Raw genomic sequence first — 15,759 nt, 5'->3', positions numbered from 1 at the left:
AACCCTTTAAAAGCTGTCTTTTTTAGATCACCTTCATTATGCTAATGTTTTGGACCAGTCATATCCTGCCATTCCAGCCTGTGATGCCGTGTGTGTGTGTGTGTGTGTGTGTGTGTGTGTGTATGTGTGTGTGCTTTTCAGAAGCGACGGGAGCAGAAGTAGAGGAGAGAGATGATGCGTCAGAGCTTGAACTGCTAGGTCGTGGTTCCTGGCAGAAAGACGCATGCCACTCCAATATCAAGAGCTCTTATTATGAAGAGAAAAAAATGTCACCGTACCGTACAACACAAATAGAACTAGATCTAGGTTTGGAATACCCCCACATATGAGTGAACTCTCTCTTTCTCTAACACACACACACACACACACACACACTCTCTTATTCACAAACACACTCTCCTTCCTCCTATAGTATCAGGGTCGATAAATGCCTATGACCCAAAATAATATTTTACAGCATGATTTTTTTTGTTGTAAACAAAACAAGTGCACTCAAGTGGAAAATAAGTTTTGATGGATTTGAAGGGTGAAGTGGCACTTTGCTCTTTCCAGAGCAAGTGTAATAGCAAGGTGGCAAGGGAATGGCAAGGTGTGGACAGTTGATTTGGGGGAATGTACGTTTGTACTCACTTAACTGGCTATATAATCGTATACATTTTACAATAAAGAAGTATGACTTTTCTGATCTGACAGTTTAATAACTTTTTTAATGTGTGTGTTTTGTGCAACTCTAATAAAGTGAAATTGATTGAAATAGAATTGATAGGACTGCTCAGTACGTAACGTATTCAATTATGTTAACGTTTTATTATTTAGGGACGGATGATGCAATGGACCCATTTTCTTTGTACTTACTCTTTTATTTGACTTTCCTTGGTTGTCTTGGTTGTCCCTGTGTGTATATATATAGTAACAGTAAAGTATCTACATGGTTCAATAAAAACTGCTAAGTGTGAAAGTCTGTATGGTGTTTGGCAGGTTTGATTGCTGTGAAAAACGAATAAATAGAGGAATAGCGATTGAAGCAATAATATGAGCGCAATGTACAGTTTGTTACCTTCTTCTTGCCATAGGCCCTTAAGAGCGTGATTTCCTTCCCTTGTGTTGTGGCTAATCAATCTTTTAAACCTGGCAAATTTGTCTCTCATGTAGAACTGATTGCATGTTAAAAATGTATACAGTGAAATGCGCTCACCACTCACTATGTGCAGTCTTGCAGAATAACACATTACAACACCTTTACACTGAATGTTTGGATTCATCTGTTTGGAAAGCTTTTCGGTGGATATGACTTGTAGCCTACTGCACCAAAGGTATGCACGCCCACCAACCCTATTTCTCTCTCTCTATTTGCCCCTGTCTGTTTCACTCACACACACCCATCCACACACAGGCACCTCCCCAACACACACATACTGTATACAACAACAGCAATGATAAAACCCACTCCTGAACACCTTCCACCTCCCACCTTCCCCTTCATCCACCCCCATCCTCTTTTGACATTCTAGTCGCTCCCCACCCTGCATGGCTCCTCCCTGAGCTAATACACTGTGTGCAACCTTATACCAGCAGCACTCATGTTTTAATTACTATGCACAAATCACAATGGACAGGAGAGGACAAGGGAAACTGGAGCGTGTGGTAATTATCCCATCCTGCCTTCCCTTCCGGATAGTAGCTACCTCAGTTATATTTAACGCCAGCTAAAAGGGCACAGGCTGAATCACGCTACCGATGCAGGATTCATACGTTAGCCACATCAGCAACTGTTAAATAAGACAGACCATCACGGTGCTATTGATTGTGGTGGTGGTGGTTGCTATGGAGTTGCTGGAGGGGGTTGGTGGTTTTTGGTTGGTGGTTGATTGTCGTCTAAAAAAGCCAAGCTGCTGTGTAGGGATTTTATCGCCATTTCTTTTGGAGTTGCCATCTCGGTCAAGAAATGCTTGGCTGTACCATAAAAATTTTACCTAGCTTTGCAACTGTTTCTTTGCTTATTCTCAAGGATAAGAATAGTTTGCTGGTGAAATTGCCTCAAGTGTGCCGTTTTCTGAACCGGAACCCCCACCATGAAACAGACACTGTAGTATAGCCGCAGACTAAGCAGCACAACATATTAATTCAAACACCCTCATTACTAACTATAGCTCATGTAGCCAGTTTTGCCATTTGAATTTATACCAGCAACACAACCTCAGATGCAGAAATAGCAGCGACACAACAGCCCCAGCTGTATGCCATGGAGCCGCACAGCAGATATTTTCAAGTTGCACTTCTTGAAGTTGAACCCTCCTGTGTAGACTTGCACTCGGGCCGCTCAGAGCCCAACGGCCTCCCACGCAGGCTCCCTAACATGGAGTGGGAATCAGCTCTGGGATGCTAATGCAGGCTCAAATCACTGAGGTGGGAGTTATGAAAGATGATTTTTTTTAGAGGGTTTCCAATAGCAACCCACCACCGCCACTGTTATCGCCCTCCGCCCCCTCTGGTCTTGTCGGTTTGAAACATGCCACTTGGAGTTGTGGAGAGCGAATGAGTTTGACTCATGTTTAGCAGATTAACACACAGTTTTAAAGAGAGGCATTACCCACTACTACAACTGGGAAGAGCCTGTCAATGGCTAGCTACATTGTTAAAACACAGACACACTGACATAGCCAAACAAACTCATGTGCAGAGTACAGGTAACTGCCAAAATAAAGGAAACAGAAACACCAACATAAAGTGTCTTAATAGGACATTGGGCCACCACGAGCCGCCAGAACAGCTTCAATGCGCTTTGGCAATGATTCTACGAGTGTCTGGAACTCTATCTGGATCTTCCATAGGTGTTCAATTGGGTTGAGATCTGGTGACTGAGACACACACACACACACACTTTAAACCTCCTAAACTCCTTTGAGACCCCTCTTTCAAAGTCACTGAGATCTCTTCTTACATTTTACATTTACGTCATTTAGCAGACGCTCTTATCCAGAGCGACTTACATTATTAATTTTTTTCATACCCCCTGTGGGAATCGAACCCACAACCCTGGCGTTGCAAACACCATGCTCTATCAACTGAGCTACATCCCTGCCGGCCATTCCCTCCCCTACCCTGGACGACGCTGGGCCAATTGCGCGCCGCCCCATGGGTCTCCCGGTCACGGCCGGCTACAACAGAGCCTGGATTCGAACCAGGATCTCTAGTGGCACAGCCTGCACTGCCTTAGACCACTGCGCCTTAGACCACTGCATCACTCGGGAGACCTTCTAGCCATGGTAGCCAAAGTAATGGGCATTTTTATACATGATCCTAAGCATGATGGGATGTTAATTGCTTAATTAAGTTAGGAACCGCACCTGTGTGGAAGCACCTGCTTTCAATATACTTTGTATCCCTCATTTACTCAAGTGTTTCCATTATTTGGCAGTACCCTGTACTTCCAGGGTTTAACATGGGGGGTTGGGTGTGATGGAATGGAATTTCACCACTTCAGGTTGGGAGACAACACACAATAACTGTTTTTCCAATAGAGATATTAAAAAGCACCACAACCTACAAAATCACAATCTAAGCCCCTTATAAGCAAGGCTACTAAAGTGCACAAAAGTACTACGTCAAATTCACTGTGAAGAAACGGAAGCAAATGGAGCAAAACAAGGAGGGACTACCTGAACTTGTCCAATTTTCATTGTAAAATGTTTTGCTACGATGTGCATTAATGAATACGACCCCGTTGACTCCTGTAGACACATTTGCTGAGACGGATTCGTTTGTAAGGAGACACATTGTGGGAGATTTTTTATAAAAATGTTCTACGTTTTCTACATTTCTACAATGAAATAATAATAATTATTATTATTTGATTTTTTTTTTTGGGGGGGGGTGAAAATGATTGGTTTTGTCATTATTGGCCACTATTCTTGTAGCTAGGTATTACTGCACTGTTGGAGCTAGAAACATAAGCATTTTGCTGCACCTGCGATAACATCTGCAAAATATGTGTACATTACCAATGTTTTTTATTTTAATTTTATTTAGTCATGTGGCCACTGGAACTTGCTGTGGTGTAATGTCAACAGCAGAGGGTGTCATCAGAGCATAACAACTGTGACAAGTGCCATCAGCCTAGTCTCATAGGCTAGATGTAACATAGTAAATGTAAATCCGGGATGCTCAAATTAGTATGATATGTTACGTTTGGTATGGTTACACAAGGAGGGTGTTAGCGAACCCTTCCCCTAACCCTAACCTTAACCCTTTAACCTAACTCCTACTCTTAACCCTAACCCCTAACCCTAACCCCTAGCTAACGTTAGCCAGCTAGCTAACATTAGTGTTAGCCATCTAGCTAGTGTTAGCCACAACAAATTGGAATTTGTAACATATCATACGTTTAGCAAATTCATAACATATTGTAAGTTAAGCAAATTCGTAACATATTGTACGTTTTCAGAAAATCTTAACATCACATAATACAAAATGGATGATGGACACCACAAATTAATACATACCATACGAAACGTAACATATCATACTAAATGTGGTCCTCTGTAGCTCAGCTGGTAGAGCACGGCGCTTGTAACGCCAAGGTAGTGGGTTCGATACCCGGGACCACCCATACACAAACATGTATGCACACATGACTGTAAGTCGCTTTGGATAAAAGCGTCTGCTAAATGGCATATTATTATTATTATAAATGGTGTGTTTCAGATTTACGTACAGAATAATACAAAATGCTCTGAGACCAGGTTGGTGCCAGAGGGGATAGATGGAAACAACCAAATAGAGTAACCTAGAGGTCATATTACACCCATCGATTTGTGAAATTTCAATTAATCGACCGAAGGTAACACAGTTAACAAAACGACCTATTGGATACAGTTTATCTCAATATAAGACTATGTTGATATCAATGAGGTCACTTTGCTGAATTATTTTATTTGATAAGGGGGGTGGGGGGTGTCTGCGCTTTTAATTACATTTAGTTAGTCGTTTTACAGTGTCAGAAGGATGATGAAAGGTGACATAATGGATATTCGTGGGACACCCAATGGGACACCCTGCCCCTTATAATCAGTTTCTGCTTCAGTGACTGATCAGTGAGAACAATTGATGCCCTTGCAGCTCCTCAGGAGAGTGAAACTGCAATATTAACACTTCTATACTTCCTCTACCACCTCTGATCTTAATCTGTACTACCGTAATCATAGTTTATTTGATGAGTTCTTAATGTAATGAGTACTTTAAGTGACATTAAAAGTTTGTCAGATGTTTTCAGACCTCTAATGTCATGGGACGTGGTTTCATAACAATAATAATAATATAATTTCATCTTGACATTACTCTACTTTTGAGGCGTGAAAAGATGGAGCAAACGTCCATTTATGAGTGAAATGTCCCTTTAAGGTAACCAAATAAAACAAAAACAATTTCTTCCTCTCACAATACCTACATTATTCAGCAAATAAATACAATTTACCAACCCACCTTCGAATGCTATCAATCCCCCTTCCATTCATCAAGAATGCTGTTGTCTGTTTTTAGCTAGAATGGATGTGGGGGCTAACAGAAGTGCTCTTCTATACAGATGATTGACAAGTTGAGTTCCAAAATGTAAATGAGAACAGCCAAAACAACAAAGGATAGTGCCTCCTGTTCAGTTTTCTCAGGCTTTACGATTTTGATAGTATACCTCTCGCTACCACCCATAAACCATGTTGATGTCCAAATACCAGAGAGAATATTTATCATCCCACAGATGACGTTTTTTAAATGAAAAATCTATGGTTATTGTACAGGAAAAACAATGATTTGAGCGAAAATCCCTCTCCCCATGAAGTATATTTGGCCCATATACCCTGTTGCGTCCCAAATGACACGCTATTTTGGGCTGTTACGGTGACCGTATTACTGCCACACCGGCGGTTATGAGTCATGATGGCAGTCAAATTCCATGTGACCATTTAGTCACGGTAATTAGGCTTCTCCAAGCTCTGATGCTGCTGATGGTCATTAGTAGCCTACCAAACTTGCTAACTGCCTGGTACTCAGCACTCTATTGTCCCTCTACTCACGCTGACATCAATGCAAATGTAATCGAAAATCTAATCAAACACCTCATGAGTGCCCATGAGCTTATTTACATTTACATTTACGTCATTTAGCAGACGCTCTTATCCAGAGCGACTTACAAATTGGTGCATTCACCTTATAGCCAGTGGGATAACCACTTTACAATATGTTTTTTGGGGGTGGGGTAAGGGGGTAGAAGGATTACTTTATCCTATCCCAGGTATTCCTTAAAGAGATGGGGTTTCAAGTGTCTCCGGAAGGTGGTGAGTGACTCCGCTGTCCTGGCGTCGTGAGGGAGCTTGTTCCACCATTGGGGTGCCAGAGCAGCGAACAGTTTTGACTGGGCTGAGCGGGAACTGTGCTTCCGCAGAGGTAGGGGGCCAGCAGGCCAGAGGTGGATGAACGCAATGCCATCGTTTGGGTGTAGGGACTGATCAGAGCCTGAAGGTACGGAGGTGCCGTTCCCCTCACAGCTCCGTAGGCAAGCACCATGGTCTTGTAGCAGATGCGAGCTTCAACTGGAAGCCAGTGGAGTGTGCGGAAGAGTGGGGTGACGTGAGAGAACTTGGGAAGGTTGAACACCAGACGGGCTGCGGCATTCTGGCTGAGTTGTAGGGGTTTAATGGCACAGGCAGGGAGCCCAGCCAACAGCGAGTTGCAGTAATCCAGACAGGAGATGACAAGTGCCTGGATTAGTACCTGTGCCGCTTCCTGTGTAAGGCAGGGTCGTACTCTCCGAATGTTGTAGAGCATGAACCTACAGGATCGGATCACCGCCTTGATGTTAGCGGAGAACGACAGGGTGTTGTCCAGGGTCACGCCAAGGCTCTTCGCACTCTGGGAGGAGGACACAACGAAGTTGTCAACCGTGATGGCGAGATCATGGAACGGGCAGTCCTTCCCCGGGAGGAAGAGCAGCTCCGTCTTGCCGAGGTTCAGCTTGAGGTGGTGATCCGTCATCCACACTGATATGTCTGCCAGACATGCAGAGATGCGATTCACCACCTGGTTATCAGAAGGGGGAAAGGAGAAGATTAGTTGTGTGTCGCTCGCGTAGCAATGATAGGAGAGGCCATGTGAGGATATGACAGAGCCAAGTGACTTGGTGTATAGCGAGAATAGGAGAGGGCCTAGAACTGAGCCCTGGAGGACACCAGTGGTGAGAGCACGTGGTGCAGAGACAGATTCTCGCCACGCCACTTGGTGGGAGCGACCGGTCAGGTAGGACGCAATCCAAGAGTGAGCCGCGCCGGAGATGCCCAACTCGGAGAGGGTGGAGAGGAGGATCTGATGGTTCACAGTATCAAAGGCAGCAGACAGGTCTAGAAGGACAAGAGCAGAGGAGAGAGAGTTAGCTTTAGCAGTGCGGAGAGCCTCCGTGACACAGAGAAGAGCAGTCTCAGTTGAATGACCAGTTTTGAAACCTGACTGGTTTGGATCAAGAAGGTCATTCTGAGAGAGATAGCAAGAGAGTTGGCTAAAGACGGCACGCTCAAGAGTTTTGGAGAGAAAAGAAAGAAGGGATACTGGTCTGTAGTTGTTGACATCAGAGGGATCGAGTGTTGGTTTTTTGAGAAGGGGTGCAACTCTCGCTCTCTTGAAGATGGAAGGGACATAGCCAGCGGTCAAGGATGAGTTGATGAGCGAGGTAAGGTAAGGGAGAAGGTCACCGGAGATGGTCTGGAGAAGAGAGGAGGGGATAGGGTCAAGCGGGCAGGTTGTTGGGCGGCCGGCCGTCACAAGTCGCAAGATTTCATCTGGAGAGAGAGGGGAGAAAGAAGTCAAAGCATAAGGTAGAGCAGTGTGAGCAGGACCAGCAGTGTCATTTGACTTAACAAACGAGGATCGGATGTCGTCAACCTTCTTTTCAAAATGGTTGACGAAGTCATCCACAGAGAGGGAGGAGGGGGGAGGGGGAGGAGGATTCAGCAGGGAGGAGAAGGTGGCAAATAGCTTCCTAGGGTTAGAAGCAGATGCTTGGAATTTAGAGTGGTAGAAAGTGGCTTTAGCAGCAGAAACAGATGATGAAAATGTAGAGAGGAGGGAGTGAAAAGATGCCAGGTCCGCAGGGAGTCTAGTTTTCCTCCATTTCCACTCGGCTGCCCGGAGCCCTGTTCTGTGAGCTCGCAATGAGTCATCAAGCCACGGAGCAGGAGGGGAGGACCGAGCCGGCCGGGAGGATAGGGGACATAGAGAGTCAAAGGATGCAGAAAGGGAGGAGAGGAGGGTTGAGGAGGCAGAATCAGGAGATTGGAGGGAGAAGGATTGAGCAGAGGGAAGAGATGATAGGATGGAAGAGGAGAGATTAGCGGGAGAGAGAGAGCGAAGGTTGCGACGGCGCATTACCATCTGAGTAGGGGCAGAGTGAGTAGTGTTGGAGGAGAGCGAGAGAGAAAAGGATACAAAGTAGTGGTCGGAGACATGGAGGGGAGTTGCAGTGAGATTAGTAGAAGAACAGCATCTAGTAAAGATGAGGTCAAGCGTATTGCCTGCCTTGTGAGTAGGGGGGGACGGTGAGAGGGTGAAGTCAAAAGAGGAGAGGAGTGGAAAGAAGGAGGCAGAGAGAAATGAGTCAACGGTAGACGTAGGGAGGTTGAAGTCACCCAGAACTGTGAGGGGTGAGCCATCCTCAGGAAAGGAACTTATCAAGGCGTCAAGCTCATTGATGAACTCTCCAAGGGAACCTGGAGCGCGATAAATGACAAGGATGTTAAGCTTGAATGGGCTAGTGACTGTGACAGCATGGAATTCAAATGAGGAGATAGACAAATGGGTCAGGGGAAAAAGAGAGAATGTCCACTTGGGAGAGATGAGGATTCCTGTGCCACCACCCCGCTGACCAGATGCTCTCGGGGTATGCGAGAACACATGGTCAGATGAGGAGAGAGCAGTAGGAGTAGCAGTGTTTTCAGTGGTAATCCATGTTTCCGTCAGCGCCAAGAAGTCGAGGGACTGGAGGGTAGCATAGGCTGAGATGAACTCTGCCTTGTTGGCCGCAGAACGGCAGTTCCAGAGGCTGCCGGAGACCTGGAACTCCATGTGGGTGGTGCGTGCAGGAACCACCAGGTTAGAGAAGCAGCAGCCACGTGGTGTGAGTTGTTTGTATAGCCTGTGCGGAGAGGAGAGAACAGGGATAGACAGAGGCATAGTTGACAGGCTACAGAAAATGGCTACAATAATGCAAAGGAGATCGGAATGAAATGAACTAAACATCTGGGAAAGCGAGAGAGCGGGGCCTCCCTCACTTACGTTTCACTGAAACACCCAAATTTAACTCTCCCAACTTCCACCTCAGAAACTATAATTGTTGTAAACTACAGCGGTTCAATGTTTTCTAGGAATAGACTAACTTAGTTTATTCAGCTAGCTAACTTGGTACAGTATTCTTCCGTGAAAACCGTCCAGGGCACCTAGTCATATGACGCCACAGCCAACTAGCATGCCGGACTCCAACAACACGGTTTAGCACCAATACTCGGCCACAACAAACCACCAGTGTGTCAACACGCCAAGCAGATCATTCGTGTCCGTGTCTAACGTTGTGGGTTAGTCCCGACAGTAGCTTCGTGCTTCACCGGGCAATACTAACCTACAATAATTACATACAACAACCCACAATAACTACCTACAATACCTAACTAACTAACTACAATCTAAATACATAGTGTGATGTCACGAGAGGCTGTGTCCTGGAGGGACGTTACATCCCCCTGAGATGGCTGCAAACCCAGACAGCTATGGCTCCATCTGCTGGTATGGTCGGGAACTCCAACCCTCTATGGCCAATCTTCCCGCGCAGCTGAAACCAATCAGGAGCTGATGAGCTGAAGGTTTGTTGAAGGGAAGAGACACGGTCTCCAAGCTGGGCTCTCTGGAGGACAAGAGTGCTGCACGTCCACTTCCATGAGGAATATAAGGATTTGGAGATACTTACCTTTGGGAAATACTCACCTTTGGGATATATGCACCTGTGGAAATACGTGTGGGACATTTGGAAGGACGTTTTGCTGGGTTGGCCACTAGCTGCAACGTGGAATACAGTAAGACTGGGGAAAAGTTATTTGAGCGAGGGAGAGTTATGATTTTGGATGTGGAAGAGACATCCCTGAACTGTTAACCCTGAAAGAGCCACCAGAGTACAGAATTGTGTTATACTTTCGTTAGTTTCCCAAGACCTTTAATAAAATCCTTGTTTTGGTTGAACCTGGTCTCCTTGCACTACTTGAGCAATCCCGCTGAAAGCTGTGTAGCCTCTCGTGACATCACAGATGGTGGAGAATACGGGCACGCTCAAGCGTTAATAGTGCATGTCAGAGGAGGATACCGAAGGTTTGATCACCCAGTTTTCCAAGTTGGCCGTAGGCTCCCCGCCCGACTGAAATGGAGGACATATTGAAAGCCCTTGTTGCTGGCCAGCAAGCCCAGATGCAAGCAAACGTGGCTCTCTTGGAGGAGCAAAAGAAAGCCAACCTTCTGAAGGCAGAGGAATTGCAGTTGCAGAGACAGAGGGTGGTCCAAAATACCCGCCCAATAAAGGCAAGTGACTTTATATCTAAGATGGGAGCTACCGATGACATTGAGGCATACCTGCATGCATTTGAGGCCACGGCCACTAGGGAAGCCTGGCCCAAGCAACAGTGGGTTGGTCTGTTAGCCCCCCTTTCTAACCGGGAAGCGCTGTATGCTGTCCGGGACCTGGGCCCTGACCAGGTTACTGACTATGATGCCCTGAAGTCTGAGATCCTCAGCAGATATGGACTCACAAAGTTTGGTATGGCCCAGCGCTTTCACAGTTGGACCTTCCAACCAGACCAACCTCCTCGGGCGCAGATGCATGAACTTGTCCGAATCGCAAGGAAATGGCTGGATCCGCAGAGGAATACAGCAGCGGCGGTGGTGGAGGCCGTTGTGGTGGATCGTTACCTACGCGCCCTGCCTTATGAGGCAAAACGGTTCATCAGTCAACAGGCCTTGACCACGGCTGATCTGACCGTGGAAGCTGTGGAAAAGTACCAGGCCACAGCGGAGATGCTGAATGCTTCCCGAAAAGACCCCAGGAGTGCGGCCCCCACCACAAATGGGGAAAACCCGTCCAAAGGACCCCAAGGTCTCGAACCCCGCCCGCGTCAGGACTTATCCCGGCTCCAGGGGGAGCCAGAAACCAGGCGGGTCCAAGAAGAGTACACCAGGATGGGGAACCTCGACAGTGTTACCGGTGTGGGGAGATGGGACATATCTCCTGGCAGTGTGGGAAACCAGCCGATGAACCTATGCCCACTGCGGAGTCCTCCAGCTCAGCACCCACACATCGTTTTGCCTCGCTCTTGGGAGTCGTAGATGGCGGCCCAGATCGACCCCCACCTGCCCGGTAACTGTGAATCACCATGATGTGGAGGCCTTACTGGATTCTGGTAGCCGGGCCACCCTGGTGCGTAAGGATTTGGTGGGGCCAACGTGTCTGACCCCCGGGGAAAGTCCTCCCAGTTTCCTGTGTCCATGGGGACACCAGAGAATACCCCATTACTGAACTTACAATGACCAGCACACGGGGAACCATACACACGACGGCGGGGGGGTGGTTGATTCCCTCCCCGTCCCTGTCCTAATTGGACGAGACTGCCCAGCCTTTTACCCACTCTGGAGAGAGTCTCAGGAGAGGATAACCCGAGTACCTCGGAAACGGAGAGGCAAGACTCATCCTGGGAAGGCTCCGGTGCAATCCTCCGAGTTACTCACTCCCGCCCGGGCTCTGATAGGGATGGCAGGTGCCCAGACCGACACCGAGACTGGTCCGGATACGGGAGAAGAGAACGCAGCCCAGGAAAGTGCTCCGTTCTCCAGTGAAGAAGACGTCCCAGGCACCCAAGAGCTTCCCCCTCTCACAGGCCAGTATGGTACGGCTCAATTACAAGATCCTACTCTTGCAAATGCCTTAAGAAATGTGCAGGTATTAGAAGGTGTAGTGTTAGGTGATAAGACAACCCCTACTTACCCCCATTTCGCAGTAAACCGGGGGTTAGTATATCAGATAGTCAAGAAAAATGAGGAAGTGCATGAACAGCTCCTCGTGCCACAGCCCTATCGGGCCACAGTACTCAACCTAGCCCACACACACCCGCTAGGGGCCCACTTGGGGGTAGAGAAGACTAAGGAAAGAATCATGCAACGTTTCTTTTGGCCAGGAGTACACAAAGAGATAGAGAACTACTGCCGTAGTTGCCCTGAGTGTCAGCAGGTTGCGCCAAAGCCCACATATAGAAACCCGCTCATTCCCTTGCCCATTATCGAAACTCCTTTTGAGAGGATTGGATTAGACATAGTCGGGCCCTTACCGAAAAGTGCCAGGGGACATCAATACATTCTGGTCATTCTGGACTATGCGTCCCGGTACCCGGAGGCCATTCCGCTGAGGAAGGCTACATTTAGACAAATCGCCAAGGAGCTGTTCCGTCTCTCAACTAGTCTGGGAATCCCAAAAGAGATATTGACGGACCAAGGGACTCCATTCATGTCCAGGGTGATGAAAGAACTCTGTGCTTTACTGAAAATCAAACAGCTGAGAACCTCGGTCTACCACCCCCAGACAGATGGCCTAGTCGAACGTTTTAACAAAACACTAAAATCCATGCTGCGGAAAGCGGTAGGGGAAGATGGGCGCAACTGGGATCAGCTGTTACCATACATATTATTTGCGGTGAGAGAGGTACCTCAGTCTTCTACTGGTTTTTCACCCTTTGAGCTCTTGCTTTCCTACAGACCCAGAGGACTGCTCGACATCGCCAAGGAGGCCTGGGAGGAGCAGCCATGCCAACAGCGGACACTGATCGACCATGTAGGGGCTATGAGGGAGAGAATGAAGGCCATCTATCCCATGATGCGGGAACACCTGGAGGCCAGTCAGCGGCAACAGCAAGCCTCCTACAACAGATCTGCTCAACCCAGGGAGTTTAAGCCGGGGGACAGAGTGCTGGTCCTGGTGCCAACCGTTGAGTGCAAATTCCTGGCAACCTGGCAAGGACCATATGAGGTCATTGAACGCATGGGAGAAGTAAACTACAAGGTGAGGCAACCAGATAAAAGGAAAACTGAGCAGATTTATCATGTTAACCTTTTAAAGAAGTGGCACGCCAGAGAGGCGCTGTTCAGCTCTCTACCCCCCACAGAGACCCAGGAACCGGCGCGAGAAGAGGTTCAGCTGGGTCCAAATCTGTCCCCACATCAACGACAGATGGTCCTGGAACTCGTGGAGCAGAACCAGGATGTCTTCTCCTCCCTTCCCGGTCACACAGAGGTGGTCCAACATGAGATCCGCACCCTGCCTGGCCGAACGGTAAACCAGCGCCCGTACCGCGTGCCAGAGGCTCGTAAAGTGGTTATACAGAAGGAGGTAAGGAAGATGCGGGAGTTGGGAGTAATCGAAGAGTCCCACAGTGCCTGGGCAAGTCCCATCGTACTAGTTCCCAAGCCAGACGGTTCAGTACGATTTTGTAATGACTATCGAAAGTTGAATGAAGTGTCTGAATTTGATGCATACCCAATGCCTCGTGTCGATGATTTAATAGACTCCTTGGGGCATGCTCGTTTCCTAACCACTCTTGATCTCACAAAAGGCTACTGGCAGGTGCCCTTGACCCCGGCGTCTAAGGAGAAGACAGCCTTTGCCACCCCGGAGGGGCTCTACCAGTATACCCGACTTCCGTTTGGTCTCCACGGGGCACCTGCCACGTTCCAACGCCTGATGGATCGAGTCCTTGCGCCCCCACAAGAGTGCGCAGCGGCTTATTTGGATGATGTTGTTATACAAAGTCAGGATTGGGCCAGCCACCTACCCCGGGTACAAGCGGTGCTGGATTCGCTCAGGGAAGCAGGGCTCACGGCAAACCCGAAGAAGTGCAAGGTGGCCTTCAGTGAGACAAACTACCTGGGGTACACCATTGGGCGGGGGTTGGTCAAACCACAGGAAGCCAAACTGCGGGCCATACAGGACTGGCCGCAGCCCATCAACAAGAAGCAAGTAAGGTCATTTTTGGGCCTCGCTGGCTACTATAGACGCTTTATTGCAGATTTTGCTACCATAGCTGCACCGTTGACGGAGCTGACGACCAAACGCCACTCACGAATGGTGAAGTGGAACCCTGCGGCGGAGGCGGCTTTCCTCAACCTGAAGCGAGCACTCTGCTCCAGTCCGATCCTGGTGGCACCAGACTTCAAGAAGGAATTCATTGTCCAAGCGGATGCTTCGAGGTGGGTCTGGGTGCTGTCCTCACCCAGGCACATGACGGTGAAGAACATCCCATTCTCTACCTAAGCAGAAAGTTACTTCCAAGAGAGAAGAACTATTCAACGGTGGAGAAAGAATGTCTGGCTGTAGTCTGGGCCCTGGAGTCCCTTCGGTTCTATCTCCTGGGCCGACGTTTCATGGTGGTATCTGATCACGCCCCTCTGCAGTGGATGGCCAAGAACAAGGAATCAAACAGTAGAGTAACCAGATGGTTTTTGAGCTTGCAACCGTTTAACTTTTCTGTTGTCCACAGGGCTGGCAAGCACCACGGCAATGCGGGACGCCCTCTCCCGGCGTGATGCCTTCTTCGCTGCCTTTACCCCGACGAGGACGTCGGTCCCGAGGAGGGGGATGTGTGATGTCACGAGAGGCTGTGTCCTGGAGGGACGTTACATCCCCCTGAGATGGCTGCAAACCCAGACAGCTATGGCTCCATCTGCTGGTATGGTCGGGAACTCCAACCCTCTATGGCCAATCTTCCCGCGCAGCTGAAACCAATCAGGAGCTGATGAGCTGAAGGTTTGTTGAAGGGAAGAGACACGGTCTCCAAGCTGGGCTCTCTGGAGGACAAGAGTGCTGCACGTCCACTTCCATGAGGAATATAAGGATTTGGAGATACTTACCTTTGGGAAATACTCACCTTTGGGATATATGCACCTGTGGAAATACGTGTGGGACATTTGGAAGGACGTTTTGCTGGGTTGGCCACTAGCTGCAACGTGGAATACAGTAAGACTGGGGAAAAGTTATTTGAGCGAGGGAGAGTTATGATTTTGGATGTGGAAGAGACATCCCTGAACTGTTAACCCTGAAAGAGCCACCAGAGTACAGAATTGTGTTATACTTTCGTTAGTTTCCCAAGACCTTTAATAAAATCCTTGTTTTGGTTGAACCTGGTCTCCTTGCACTACTTGAGCAATCCCGCTGAAAGCTGTGTAGCCTCTCGTGACATCACAATAGTTTAAGCTTTACTCAACAAAGCCCAAACTATGTAAATAAGCCATATAAACCAAGCTTACCTCCCGCCAGAGAGAGACACAACCTCACCCGACGACGACGAAACACGAGGGTTGCGCTTATGTTGCGCAACATTTCTATAGGCTATGCAATTGCGTGAGAAAACAGAGTTTTGATGGCCTTTATTAAAAAGAGGAGGATCCCATCAGCTTTCTATAGACTAGGCCTGCAAAAAAATTTTTATTAACTTTCCTAATATTAAGCACATTGATTCGCTTTAACACAGGAACATAGCCTACCTGGCTGGCATGAAAATGAACCATGGGAAATGCATCCTCCAATCGCTATTTAAGTGCATAAATGACATGTATTTTTTTCCCACGCCCTGTTCCGAGACAGTTGCATGATAATGGTCCATTATAAATCAAAACTAATTTCACACATATATTATTTAG

The sequence above is a fragment of the Coregonus clupeaformis genome, chromosome 13 (genome assembly GCF_020615455.1).
Source record: "Coregonus clupeaformis isolate EN_2021a chromosome 13, ASM2061545v1, whole genome shotgun sequence".
NCBI lineage: Eukaryota > Metazoa > Chordata > Actinopteri > Salmoniformes > Salmonidae > Coregonus > Coregonus clupeaformis.
Note: the sequence above shows the minus strand (reverse complement) of the source record.